Source organism: Struthio camelus, chromosome 3, assembly GCF_040807025.1.
Source record: "Struthio camelus isolate bStrCam1 chromosome 3, bStrCam1.hap1, whole genome shotgun sequence".
Lineage (NCBI taxonomy): Eukaryota > Metazoa > Chordata > Aves > Struthioniformes > Struthionidae > Struthio > Struthio camelus.
Window position 1 is genome coordinate 110,168,184 of NC_090944.1, and position 14,946 is coordinate 110,183,129.

General features: G+C 44.6%; 1 protein-coding gene across 7 annotated transcripts in view; it reads right to left on the reverse strand.

Annotated features, from left to right (window-relative positions):
- Positions 1–6,628, reverse strand: part of PPM1B (protein phosphatase, Mg2+/Mn2+ dependent 1B) — a 72,613-nt gene extending 65,985 nt beyond the window's left edge. For 2 of the 7 annotated variants that reach the window (XM_068939654.1, XM_068939649.1), the window contains exon 1: positions 6,328–6,628. The gene's annotated coding sequence lies outside the window, so the exon portion shown is untranslated. Of the gene's footprint in view, positions 1–5,893; positions 6,097–6,212; positions 6,289–6,327 lie in introns of those variants that run through there. The other 5 variants (XM_068939655.1, XM_068939653.1, XM_068939651.1 and 2 more) reach the window with 5 other exon arrangements.
- Positions 6,629–14,946: the final 8,318 nt, after the last annotated feature.

The window sequence follows — 14,946 nt, forward strand, 5'->3', positions numbered from 1 at the left end:
TTAAATACAAGGTTGTGAGCTTTGAGCAAGCAATACCTGGCTTTAGCATGACAGTAGCATAATTGGTGAGAACAGACCAAACCAATAGTGCATGATTGCATAAACTGGTGCACTGGTGACAAAAGTAAGATGTAAGATGTACCTCCTCTACACAACAAAATCATAATTTTATTATTTCACTGGCAAAACATTCAATTCATATACTATACTAATAATGCAGAGATATATTAGTTCTACACTCAATAAAGGTCAAATTCCTACACTCGTGTGCAGACACAGAAGTAGGATTACTAAAGAAGACATTTTCTGTTAGCATCCAGTAATACCCTGAAAACTGCAAAGACAGACAGATGCTTTCCTTTGTGACTTAAGTGGAAGTTGGTGGTCGTTATCATATACGCCAAAAAGTCATTTGTGGCACTTCAATAACCTAGTCTCAACCATCCTTAAGTCAACGAACCTTCTGAGGTGAATCTCTGTTAATAACTCTTGTGAGAATAGACTGAAGGGCCTAGTTGTACTATGTAGACAAAAGAAAATTTGGTGAAAAAGTTATTTCCCATAGAAGAGGAAGAGAATCTACACCATGATATAGAATTGTTCTGATAAAGCAGTAACAACATAAAATGACACACAGAAGTAACACTAATGATGCATGGTGGAGGAAGGGCAGGGGGAATGAGCGTGACTTATTTTTTCCCAGGAAGACAATCCTTGGGCCTGAATAATCGCCCCTAAAATTATAAGAATGGCTGTTCTTGAGATAGGGAGCTTTCCTTTCTGTTGATTTCTACATGAAGACATCCTTGTGCCTTGTATCCCAATGTAATTTTTCCTAAGAGCTGGAAGACTATTTTAACCTATACTCATTGGCAACTCTTACACTTTATCATGCCAATAACGTCTCACGGAATTAGTCAAATTGCAAGAAGTTACCCCGGCTCAATTTATACTATCCTGTGCAAAGCTTTTCAGACCACTTTTCTTTGACAGTTACACTCATTAATTCTTCAGGATTTGTCATTTGTTTTAGCACATGATTCCGCCTCACACAGTCACTGTTTCAAAAATCCATTAATACAGGTCCTGTAAGCTTCTGAGCTCACAACATTTATAAGCAGGGTTGAGACTGCCCACACTAGAAGTAATTAAGCTTGTATAGATTTGCCGCATTTTAACCACTGTGGCCAAAATGTTCCATGCTAGATATCTGCTTAGGCCTAAAAGCCATCAGTTAAAGCAGCTGAGATGTTTGTAAGGTTTGTAAGGTTGTCTGCTTAAGAAAAACAGTTTTGATGATCTTTCGGTAAACTCAGCATCTTTGTTCTGCATATCAGAGATGTATCTTTCACCATTTAGGCAAACGACTTCAAACAACGTCAGACTGTAAGACTCTGAAAGAGCAAAGAGAAATCGGTAGCATATACTTGTCCAGATTTTGCAACTAAATTCCCCTGAGATTATACACATGCTAGATGTGCCGAAGACTAGAGTTAAACCAGACCTTTATTATAGTTTCATTAAAGACTTGTCTTTCGCATTCACACTGATAGCAGCTGGACAGCGAGGATGAAGAAGCCACAATTCAAAGACTGCATGTCTAGAAGCCAAATCTTGAAGACAATCAAGCGTAAATAACCGAAGCACGGAACGACAAAAGTGACAAACAGGGAAGCAGGCACAGCAGCATAAGCTTTTACTTTAACAGTTTTTGAAACAGATCACCATTGCTCTCCTGCAATTTGCTGATGAGACCAATATTCAGATCAAAGCACTTGGGTCCCTAAAAGGCCCAAGATCCAACAGATATTTTTCACTTCTCTGAGAAGACAAAAAGTAACAAGAGTGCAGCAAGAGTGAATCCAAACAGGTGAAAAGACTTGTTGGCCAACGCGGCACGATTTAAGTGTCAAAACAGAGCACGTTTGGTACAACGGTAAGAGACGCAGAAAGAATCAGTATTAGAGAAAAAAAACGGGCACAGAGATATGCATGACCTGTTGTAGTAATTCATTCCCTGCAATTCACACACACACAGTCTAGAAGTTGGGTTCTTTTACCAAAGCCTTCCCACTCATTTGTTGAGGCCAGTGCTGGCAAAAGCCAATGACTAGCTATCTTCCAGTGCTGACTGGAAAAGAACAGGCATTTGTCTTACTGCACTACATCAATAGGCCTACATGTTGGACCTACACATTCCAATGGACTGATAACCCAAGATGCTACCAAGACAATGAATTTCAATTTTCATTTTGTTTGAAAACAAAATTTAAGAATACCATAGTAGCATTTAACTAGGTGTGCTGTGATCTGCTCCATTCAAGATGGACAGCGCACTTTGAATAAACAGTGACTTGAAATCTCATTTTCTCCTCACTGTTTAACGTACAACCCCATCCTTTGCAGCAGTCTACATAAACCATGCTCCAGAGACAAATTAAGTGATATTCATGTTACAATACTTGTGTACTTAATCATGTTACAATATTTCACAGGTACTGATTTTACATCCAATTGCAGGAGTGATTCTTCCTGCCTCTCTCTTTTATAATATGGAGGCAACAAATTTAGGTAAGGAATATTCACTGCTCTCAGTCACCCACTCTGAGAACAGTGGCTCTTCTGGACACTCAGCACCTTAATAGACTGTATGTTCAACACACACATCTCACAACCTTCAATTTCAACTACGATTGGTCTATATTTGTCGCATGGCATGGTCTCAAGTTTAGTAAGAAAAGTGAGAAGCACACAGTGATTACCTCTGGAGAAGTTCCAATAGTAATTCCACAACAGAGACAAGGAAAGAATTCAGTAATACAGAGTAACTACTATGAGACTACTCTTTTCTTTCTACAGCTCCCTACCTTGCTAAACTGACCATCACCCAGCTTCTGCAATAAATGAGAAATGGGTTCTATGCACTGCTTCTAACAACATTCCTCTTTAACGGGGAAAAAAAAAAAAAAAAGTCACAGATGCCTCGCTCCCTCATTGTCACCACTTTCCTTTTTGTCCTCTGCAGTTACTACAGGTATCTCTGACCTACTAACACCCAATTTCCCCCAAGCAAGATTTCCAAGCTCATCCTTTAAACACATAAGGCCTCCTTCAAACCATCTCACAAAAACAGTCACGTGCTATACATACAGTCCTCTCCATACGACACTAATTCAGTATCTCCCCATCTTGATGTTATGTTCTTTAGTTAAACCAGATATCCCACACCACTACCTTCTTCTACATATCTGTAGAGGACAAGAGATGAGAGGCTGTGTAAACAAGTAATACAGAGTATGCCAAACTCAGAGAACACGGTATACATGCACGCAATTTTTCCTCATTTCCAGATGAGCCAACCAGCCTTCCACTCTACACAGATCATCTTTCACAGACCTCCAGCCCTCAAACATTTATGTAGCCACTCTCTTTTAAACACAACCATATGCCCGGCACGGACAATTTTGTACCTTCCGGACACATGCACTCAGTTAAAGTGTTAAGGTATATCATGCACAAGCATAGGCACATTCTAGCCCCTGAGCTCACACTACACATACACAGAGCTTGTTTACACTAGATGGTGTGCTTTTAGTTAGCTAGTGATCTGTCAACATCATTACGAATGCTAGTTTCAGCAGAAGTTTACACTTGAAGTTAATGGACAATTTTCCTAGTGGAACAAACAAAACACACAAAACGAACAAAAAAGAGCCTTTAACAGCAACCTCTCGACTATTCTGTAGCCCTTAATCCGATAATATTTGATAATATTCATAACAGTCAAACTGTCATTTACATTAATTGTTTTAGTTTCCACAGGCTATCACAACTACGAAATATTTCTCTCTGTATTGAAGGGAGCAAAAGAATCCCCTCAGGCCTCAACTGCACAATGGCCACTTACTTGAAACTAAGCCTCAGGACACATCTGGAGCCCCCTACCTTGCTGGCTGCCCCTCCCCTACACCATTTCAACTTTTCATATCCTCAGCAAAACAGCCTGCCTCCTCTCTCCATACGTAGACTGGAGCTCCCACCAACTCAGCAATATGAGAACTCTAGTTTCCCTTTTGCACACATACCATTCTAATACACACACGCATACATAGCCTAACATAATCTTCACCCTGTATATGCATAATCCCCACAAATTCACCCTACTTCTCCCCCTTTTCCAAATCTACACAAACATTTCAAAGATCCCACTGTTCCTTTTTCCTTCTCAGTCATTACCCCAGCCCGCTCACAATCCATGTTAATTTACCTATAAGAACAGTACATTTATGCCCTTACAGAGAGCTTCCACTGCCTGATATGATCTGTCAAAAGGATAGATACCTACAAACAGCACTACCATGTCTGCAACATGCACCATTTGCTACCAGTTTCCTAATTTGCATTCCATAGCTCAAACAGCAAATAACCAGGCTCTCAATTTCATTGCAGAGACACCAAATCACAGCTCTTCTCTGGTTTTCGGTTGCCGCCCTAGCCTGTCTCAACATACAAGAAACAGGCTCACTCAGCTGGTGTCAGTCAGACATCCCTTTCAACCCTCAATACAAGTGCCAGAAAAACCAACTTACATGCAGTAAGAACACGCATACCTTTGTGTCCACATACCATCTCCTATTACACATGAAGGTCTCACACACTATGCGTGACCACACCGGCCACTAAACAAAACAAGTTTGGAACCTTGTAGCAGCCTGTTGCTACAGCGCCTGTAAGCTGTTGTGTGCAAGCTTACTACCCAGAGCCTCCGTCCTCCACCGCACGTAAAAGCCAACCAGTTGATCACATTATTTCTCACAATATATACAAGCTTGTCCACCTATCACTCCTAAATTCATAAGCCTTCATAGTACCACTACTCCTTAATACACGTGATTTCACCGATCAGCTGCGTTCTCACGATTTAAACATACTTTTAAATGTACTGCTCAACCTACCACGTTATGTAATATAAACCATACAGGCAAATTTGACCAGCCGCCTTCATCCCATGAGAATTATTCCCACCTTTTGAATAGCTACAAATTGTAGCAAGAATACATCCACATTTATACACAAACACAGAGTCAGCAAACCTGGCAGTCTCCAGCCGACAAGAGAGACCTGCCTGTAACTTCTTTCCCCTTCCACAATAAACATCCAAGGGCACTGCCCATTTATCTGTCACTTCACTCCCTCCCCACCACCGGCTAGTCACCAGCACCCAGGCCTAACAACAACTTCTGCCTCCAACACATGGGCCTTAACCATCTCCCGCCACCCCACCCCATCGGTAAACACCAGGCCCCGCCGGGCTGCCACTCCCCCGGCCCCAGCCAATGCACGTGCACGGGCCCGGCCCGCCAGCCCCCCACCCCGCACACGGCTACTGGCACGCTAACCACCTCCCGTCCCCCTACACTGCTACCTGCCGGGGGCCCGGCCTGCCGGCCGCCCCCTGCCCCGCCTTGGCCCACCCCGCACTCGAGCACAGCCCGGGGCGGGCCCCTCAGCCCCGGCCCCACCAATACACTTCGCTCCCCACCGCCTCCTCGCCTGCCGGGGCGCCGGGGGCTCCTCAGCGTGGCCCGCAGCCCTCCCCGCCCCCCCGACACAGGCGAGCGGCGGCCAGGCCTGCGCGGCGCCTCCCCGTTTCCCACAGACACGCACGCAGCAGGCCTTGCCCGCCTCTCCGCCAGCCCCACGCGAGCAGGCCGGCGCTGCCTTCCTCCCACTTCCAACACGCGCAGGCCTTACCCACTCGCTAAGCGCCCGGCCCAGCCCAGTGGCCGCCTCCGCCTGCCCCCCGCCCCGACCCGGGCCCGGCCCCGGCCCCGGCCCCGCCGCCGACACGACCCGCTCCTCCGCGCCCTGCAGCCGGCCATGACCCTTCTACCTGTCGGCGGACGAGCGCCTGCGTGCCCCGGCCCCCGGCGGCCCAGCAGGGCCCGGCCCGGGTGGGGGTGGGCCTGGCTCGGCCTTCACGCGTGGGCCGCCCCGCGCTGGCCGCCGCCGGCCGCAGTCGCCGCCCGCTCGCGCACTCCGAGCGCCGCCAGCAGCGCCGACATGTTGGGAGCCCCTGTCCCAAAGGCCGCCGCTGGGCCCGCCCTCCGCCGCCCACGTCAGAATGCCCCGGGGGGGGGCGGGAGGGCCCCGCCCCCCAGCCGCTCAACCGCCGCTCCCGGCTCAGCCGGCCCGCGTCACTCCCCGCCTACTGGCTGGCGGCGCCATCGCTCACTCGGTCCCGTCCCCTTCCCGGTGGCCGTTGGCCACCATCCCCGCTCGCGCTACTCCGGCGCAGCCTCATTGGTGGGTCCATTCGCCGCTCACCTGCCAGCCCCGCCCAAGAGCTGTCTCTGATTGGGCATCAGGCCTCGGCTTTGGTAACTATTGGCTGCGGCCCTTGTTAATCAAGGCGCTCGCGCACGGAGCCTCTCTCCCTCCGCACTTCTCTAATCCGGCTTCGTAGCCTGGTCAGGATTGACGAGCGGCGCTGTCAGTGGGAGCTCTGGCCCCACCCCGCCACCACGTCCTCTCTTCCCCGGCGCGGGTCGCCTGCAGGCCGTTGGCTTTCAGTGCTGTCAGTCTCACAGCCTGTCTCGCCCCGGCCACCGCTTCGCGAGAGGGGCGTCAGTCAGGCGGGGGGGGGGAGCCCTTCTCTGATTGGCCGTCGAACCTGCCAGTTAAGCGGGGACGGTCGGCGCTCGGGAAGGGCGGACAGGCTGGGGGAAAGCCCGGCCCGCGCGGCGATTGGCCGCTGGGCGGGTGGGAAAGGGGAAAGGGCGAGGGGCCTCCCTGGGCGGCTTTGGGGGGCGGTGGAAGTACCCGTATGCTCTCGGCGATGACATCACCGCCAGCCAATGAGGGAGAGCAGGGGGGGACGGGGGTGGAGCCGGCGGAGCCTTCGCCCCTCGCGCGCTGAATGGGGGAGGGGGGGGGGCGCGGGTAACGGACGTGTGGCGGCAGCGGCCGGCTCCGGGGCGTTACGGGGGCCCTTCCCGGCGGCCGCCCGGGGAGGCGGCGAGGCCCGAGGGAGGCTCCTGGGGGGCCGCCGTGGTGCGGGGGTTCGGCGGGGGCTCGGCGGGGGGGGGGCCAGCACTGCGCCGGGGTCGCTGCCGTCGCACTTAAAAAGTGGCGTCGGCTAGGAGGGGGTGTCCGTTAGGCGCAGTTAACGTTCGGAACCGTCCGCTGCGGCGCCTCGGCTTCAACGAGAGCCGCTTCCCCTCGGAGGCTTTGCGGCGCTGGACGCCCCGTATGGGCTTGCCTACCCTTTAGCGTCTTTCTCACCCCCAAACAGAGCTTATCCCAAAGGTTTTTGCAGGATGACGTGTGAAATTCTGCGTGGTGCCTTGCAGTCCCCTCTTCCCACCTCTCGACACGTTATCCCTTCGGCTGCGCTTCCCAATGGGCAGGAGCTTGCTTGGGTTCGTCTCTCTGGACAGGGACCCCCACGCCTGTCTTACAGCAGTGCTGCTGCCTGAGGTTACACAATAAACTCTTTCCTGGTAAGCTTTCTGACAGAGAGGAGATGTCTTCACGTTATGTTTTCGAGTGCCTCGATTGTACTCTCTGTACCAATGGTGTAAAAATTCCTTCAGAATTGGGGACCCTTTATATTGAAGCATATTCTCCCTCCATATTACATGCATCAGTACACTTTTACAAGACTTGAGATCATGGGATGAAGCACAGATTATATACCGTTTGTGTTTATCCCTCCAGCTTTTCTAGAGTATTTGCAAATGAGCTGGCCCTGGAAAAGACGGGAATGTTTCATTCTGGAGCTGGCGTTCTCTCCCACTCTTCCATGTAGGCACGCTCGGGGATTATTCTAGACTCTCTGCTCCAGGGTTAGGTCCACAATACCGAGAATCTTATGCAGCTTTTAGCCTTAATGTCATCATCATCATCACCATCACCACCATTCACATTTAAAAAATCACTGCACAGAGCCCTGGAGACACTTTGAGCTAAGCTAACCTATGCAACTACAGCTGCCAGCTAGAGCCCAAGCTTTGCTTTCTGTGGGTTCATGCGCGTCTACTATGCAATGAGACGATGGGAAAGGTCACTCCAGTGTCATAATGTTGCTTCCCACAGCTCCCTGCCAGCTGATGGAGTTGATTGAGAATGAAACCTAGATTGCCTCAGCATAGAGACTTTTGAGCAAGCTCAGAAATGGTCAGAACACCAAGAGTGTGGTTAGCCCTCTGCTATAGAAAGCTTGTTCATGGGCAAGCTAATCTGAGTGCCCAGACACAGATGCCAATCAACCTGGTTCACTTTTGCAGTGTCCACATGATCTACGCCTCAAGAAACTTTTATGTATCAAGCTAGTCCTTTTTTTTGCCTTTCCTTAGGCTTAGTTCTGGTAGTCCTTTAAATACAATTCATGTATTATTAAAGTGATGACACATCTGGCCAAAAATCGCTATGTCTTCTGATTGGCAAATGTAAAATTCATTCAACCTAGATAACTCTTGGACTGCATTTTGAAATAGCGCAGTTTTTATTTCAAGTGAATCACCAGGAATTTTAGGACAACCTGCCATTCCTGAAGATAATGGTAAACCTTGCGCTGATTTCAGCAGGCACAGAACTGGACTATAATTGTGCCAGGTCTCTGCACCCTCCACTTTACTTCTCGGCTGCCTACCACGTAGATACCAGACGCAGCATTAGATAATTCTGCCCGGTGTGACCAAGGTATACTCAGCTGCAACTGACACTTCTATCTAATTTCCTGTAGCATCCATTCTTCCCACAGTGACTACTAAAGCAAAAATGCACAAAAATATCCAAGGACATCACAAGTTAATTTTTCAACTGTCATTCAAACGTTCTGACCCTGCTTTTTTGCTTACTTCTATATTCAACACCTTTGTTCTTATCCCCTTCATTCTGCCTTCAGCTCCAGCTGAACATTTTGCAAACATCACATTTATATCAACATTTATATCAGCATTAAAAAAAAAATAAAGTACATGATACTTCACATCATTCAGATGACTTATTACATCACCTCAATATCAGCAGGAACTTTACAGAATTGACTTCTCAAAGTAATGAATACTACCGTACATTAATTCTAATGTAATAAATTGCGTCCCCTAATGCTTTTCAAACATGACATGCTTAAATATTAGAGATTAACTAAAAATCTACACCACACACATGAATTCTCAACCGAGCTTAAACAGCACGTATCACTAGAAAATGTGAATATCTAGCTGGTTTATGCAGGCTAAAACTAAATGCTGTCATTGCTCAAGAGGTATGTGTGGCAAGAGGCAAGTATCACAGTGGCAGCACGGGCTGTGAGTGAAGTAATAAGTAGGTGAAGTCATGGTTGTATGTGGCAATGGGCAGTTAATGGCTAATCTAGGGATTTTGTGGTTGACCCCAGTTAAGCTTCATTTAAGGTTACTAAGGCAAGATATTTGTCTGTGAGACTACGTATATTGGATCAACAGTAATATGTGCATGCCTGAAAGTGTACACATATTTAAACACATACAGTGTCCATCAGATTGGTGATTAAAATAACTATGAACTATAGAAATGTCAACTGAATCAACAGAACGGAAATAGGCTGTATAGGTTACAGGCTATTTGCAAACAACTTGTCTTTGATACTGGAGTTAACAGAAATGAAAGTGAGTTCTTACCATACAAAGTTTTTAAAATTCCCAGTTTTTCATATTCTCCTGTTATTGGTGAACAGACCTTTTCCTTTAGTAGTAGTTGTCAATGGATCTTCTCAAGAATTAAATTTGCTTCGTGCTCAAATCAATGAGCTGTAAAACAGATCTTGACAAAATATCAGTACCTATAGGAAGCTACTCAACCTGACAGCATTTTTACATTGTTATGTCAACTTTTACCTCTGTTTTTTGAACGTAAAAAAAAAAAAACCCTTTGTGTCTGAAACATGTATCAGTCTAGTGTGTTAACTGGCCCCACACTGGTTTGACCACAAGCAGTAAGTGCTCCAGTTTCACAAGACAGAATTTTTAGACGCTGAGAATATTCATGGCATGTGAATATTTTTCATCTGCAAAGCAAATAAGCTCTTTCATTTTCAGCTGAGTAACTTCTCGTGGAAATTAATTCAGTAAACAACAGTAGTTAAGTTCTTCACCACTTCCCTGGGTAACCTTCTAGATTACACCATCTTTGAAGAGAGGAAGGAAAGCGCCATAACGTAATAAGGTTGTCTTCATATTAAGAAATGAGTAACGAAAGTTTGGAAAGATTCACGTAATATTTGACCTTGGTTTTGCTCAGTAAGAGCAAGATTAAATTAAATGCTAATACAGCAACAGAGAATGGGAAGAATATGGGATGGCTAGCAAAGAAAAAGGCACAGATGGTGACAAAGATAAAAGCCGGGTAATATCAATATGCCAAAAAGAAGCAAATGAAATGTGGATATACTATTTCCAGTGTTCTGTGCTACAAAATGGAGCAATTTCACAAAACGGTTCAGGACACTATCCTTATGATAACAGAAACATCATGGAGTTCCTAACTGGAATGCATACGTTAAGGGGAATTTGCTGTTTACAAAACATAGAAGCAAAAGCAGAGATGGATAGTAACATGCTGTGTTGAAGAAGGACTGCTCTGCACATAAAACATAGGGGATAAAGCAGGACTTAATTCTGTTCTAAATTATTTTGGGAAAAGATGGTTACAGCTTTTCTTAAGAAGGGAGGGCTGTGAGATGGTCATAGACTCTGCATGAAAGTGTTGGCTGTGTCTAGAAATGTCTATGTTATTAAAGAAATAGTACTACTGGGATACAAAGAATCAGTCAGTGAGATTTTAACTTCCTCATTAATAGTTTTGGGAATACATGCTACTCATAATTGGGGCCAGATATTCTTAGAGGTGATAGTCAATAGATTTCTCTTCCAAACTGTCACTGAAGTGAAGTGAAGCTGCGTAAGAAGTGAGTTCTTTTGACAGTTCAAGAATATGCCCTAAAAGGAGCATAGATAGTAATCCTGGAGTAGGTGATCACAAGCTGTTTCATTAAAGGTAGGGGTGAATTTCAAAAGGGCTAACTTTGATAAATGACGGTACCCGGCAGTAAAATCGAGTGGTACGAAGAAGTCAGAAATGTGAATGTGGAACAAGCCTTAAGTTCCTTAAATCTAACTGGATAATTCCTTTGGGATTCTGCATCTCAAACAAGGCCAAAAGGTTTATAGGAAGGAGCTTCAAGGTATAACTGGAAGAGAAGTGGTTTCAGCAGAGAGGTCAGACTTATAAGCAGAACAAAACAAAAAAAGGTCTGGTTATTCAAGAAGGGGAGGTCTTCAGCATCAGTGTAAGTGAGAAAGAAGGGAAAATTTAGATAGAGGATCAGGCTGATTTAGACCTTCCAGACGATTTTTCAAAAAACAACATGTTATTATTTGGTTGTATACATAATCTTATAAGAAAAGGGATGTTGCTTTCCGGTGAGGAAGGAGTAGGGATTAGAAATAGTCTACATTGCACTCTAAAACTAAATGCATATTTTCCCTCCGTTTTCAATAAGGATGATGATGCTGAGCATGGGGTTAGAAGGTAGGATGGCTAGTAGCTAGGAGAGAAAGGAAATTGCTGGTATCACATTTAAGATGAAAGTAAAACACAGACTACAGACTCTAGGCAGAAGAAATGGATAGATAACGTCCATTCCAGAAGGCAAAAAAGAGTGTCCAGGGAAATCACTTGTCTCATAACAAATTTTTTTAAATAAGTGTAAGAGGAAATGATAAAGAGTAACATTTGCTTACAAAAGATGGCGCTTACCAGACTAGCTTTCTTTGAAAATATAATTCAGCTGCTGGATAAAGGAAGATGTGATGGAGATTAGCAGAGAGAGTAGTATCAGAGACTAACGTAGATGACGGAGTGCCTATAGAGGATAGGGCAGAATATAATGATCAGAGGGGAAGTATCTGTGTAAAGATAGTGGGGGTTTTTTAGAATTCTGCAAGATCAGTTTTGAGGTTAAACTTAACAGATGTTTTCGTTAATGATATTGATACAAAAAGGTGGTGGGAAATAAATGTGTTAATGACCCAGTAGTAGGACGTACCAACGGTAAAGAGAACTAGGAAACCATACACAGTTAAACTGATGGAGAAATGGAAATGCAGTTGCATTCAAGAGTATAAAAGCAAGGTCTTTGGGGAGTAATATCAAAAATTTCTTCTAATGACTTGGCGCTCATCAGTTCTAAAAGACTGAGAAGGACAGAATATTCTGGTTGATCGCAGCATGATATGAAATGCCATTGAGTTTCAGCATTAAAAAGGCAAATGTAATCTCAAACATGGCTAGGCAACAGGTTAAGTGCCTTCACATAGGCACTTAATTGACAGCGTGGAGGTACCTATTTAGAGCTCCACACAGGCAGCCATGAGCCGGCTTCGAGATGTTACACACCAAAAGGGTTGGTATACCATGATTATTTCTGCTGCCTTCATTTGAGCTTTGGCTACGCTGCTAAACTGGGTAGGGACAGACAGCCACAAGCTGTCAAGCCAGTTTATAATTAAGCCATGACTTAGCATGGCTTAATAAGTTACTGCTCCACAGACAACCTGTAATAACTGCCTGTGTGCATGCTCTCTCAGCTTGTCCCAAGTACTGAAGTAAAATGTGTTAGTGTTAGTTTAAGCTACTATCTTCTGCCATAGAGTCCTAGCTGATAAGCAATTAGCTGACTTGATAACTCAATCACTTGTACTATAGCCATACTTTTCGTTTTTTGCTATTGTGAAGCTCAAAACTGAATGCAGTACTGGAGATAGCATGTGAGATAGATTAGAAGTGTTAGCGATGTTACCTTTTTGCTCTGAGATGTGCCTCCTTTTGCAGTTTAAATCTTTTTAAACTTTTTACTATGACGTTAGAATACAAATTTTTGATTAGGCTACTCTGTCATCTCTAATGTGCCTTCATCATTACTACTGCCCTGGTTTCCTCTTCACTGAGTACCTAGATTTTGGATTATTTTTTCTACCCTTTGAGTGAAGCTTTTAAAGAGCACTTAAAATGCTTTAAGGTAGCTCAAAAGCTTAACCATAATCAAATATAATGGACTTACATTCTTATCATCCATTAAGCTTATGTTATAAAAGAAATCAATCAAGTTTGGATAGCAAGCTATTTTTTAGCAACATACACTTCTGGTTACAAAATCCTCTCAATCTTCAAACAGTGTTCTGTTGTTGTATAGATATGATGTTATATAGGAGTGATCATTCTAATGAAAAGTCAAAAAATAGGCATGAAGTTCAAAAGGAAAAAAATTCAAAATCTGAAGAGTTTATCATCAAAGTATGCAGCTTTTACCTTAGATATTTGTCTATGTTATTCCGTTGCTACTTTTTCCAGCCCACTTATACTTCCATTCTAAAAATGTTTATAATAGAAATCAAATGACAATGAGTGAACGGATTCGTAACTGACCTCTGCAATATTCTCCTAATTTATAAGCAATTATCATTCCCATTAATTTACTATTTTATCCTTCTTTACTATAACTTGTGAGAAGTAGTTGCCTTGGAAAGTGGAAAGGATCACTTCATAAAATCAGTGACATTTTAAAAATACTTTCCCACATTTCCATTTGCTCCCTAGTTCTTCCCATCGTTGACAGAGAACAGCTTGAGAATTGCAGTGAGAGGTGGGACCACGGGGATTGCAACATGCTCTGTTCTCATCTACCGAAGGGTAAGAGAGGCTGCCTAGAATGGGTCAACATACCAGGCATAAGCAATGTGATTTATATGTGTGTTTTCTATTATGTGAGGACATTTCTGTTGAGGGCATTCTGTTAAGATCAGCCTGCAGTTGTTAAACTGCAAGGAACATGACTCATAATCATGCTGAAGGGAAAAGCACAAGCAACCCAACTGCGCACAGTGTGAAGGGTTGCCCTAGCTAACACTTGAAACATTAATGAAGAGCAAAGCTGGTCTTGAGAAGTTTTTTTGAAAACACTAGGAAAAAAATTCCTTTCCTAACAGAAACTCCATGTGTATCCACTAGGCCACTGACCATTTTCCTCAAGAACTGAATTGCAGCAGGGGCTGTTGAGTAATTTATAGATTTATACAACTGATGAATACAGGTTTTAAGAAGTTAATTTCAAAAGTAGAAAGGAAAGGTGGCAAGAAAACAAACACACAAAGAAAAGTAAGCCTGCAGCAAGGGAAGGGCCTCTGTTTCTCAAATAACATCTTCTAACATCTGAGCTGTGCTCTCTGGTATCCAGCCCCAGTGGTGCACAACCTGGAAAAAGTGGCCCAGCAAGGCCGGAGCTGTCGACGTGACTGGTTGGGAACTCGCTAATGGAAACAATTGGTGGTGACTCAGTTCAAGAGAGTCGGCAATAGCAAACCCATCTGGGAAGAACAACAGGCTGCATACCAGACTGGTGGGAAGTGAAGCTGGTAGGCATGGCTGGTCAGAGGGATAATGCCCAATCTGAACAGAGCCCCTCCCTGGACTGTTGCTAGAAAATAGGGTTCCTCCTTCTTTTTCTGCATTTCTATAACATGGTTTGACAGGTGCTATTCCTGGCCATCTAAGTGGCCCATGTCAGAAACTTTGTCATATTGTGTCCATTTCAGTTTTGAGACTGGAGTTGAGAGCTTTACCTTCTGCAGGCTAAACTCAGGTAGGTCCCCTGCGTTCTGTCTTGCAGTACTAGCAGTTCAAAGTTTAAAATTGTAATGAGAAAAAATGTGATGGTGTAATGAATTTTCTATTCACAAAGAAAAGCAGAGCAGAATGTAGGTCACACTGCATGTTGTTATTTATCCAGGAAGTTTTTTTCAATTGATAGTCGAATTTTTTACAATTATATACTAACAGAAGGTAGAGTTGCTTTAAGGTAAGTGTGCTATATTTAGTTCTGAAAGTACTGTTAACTCTTTCATC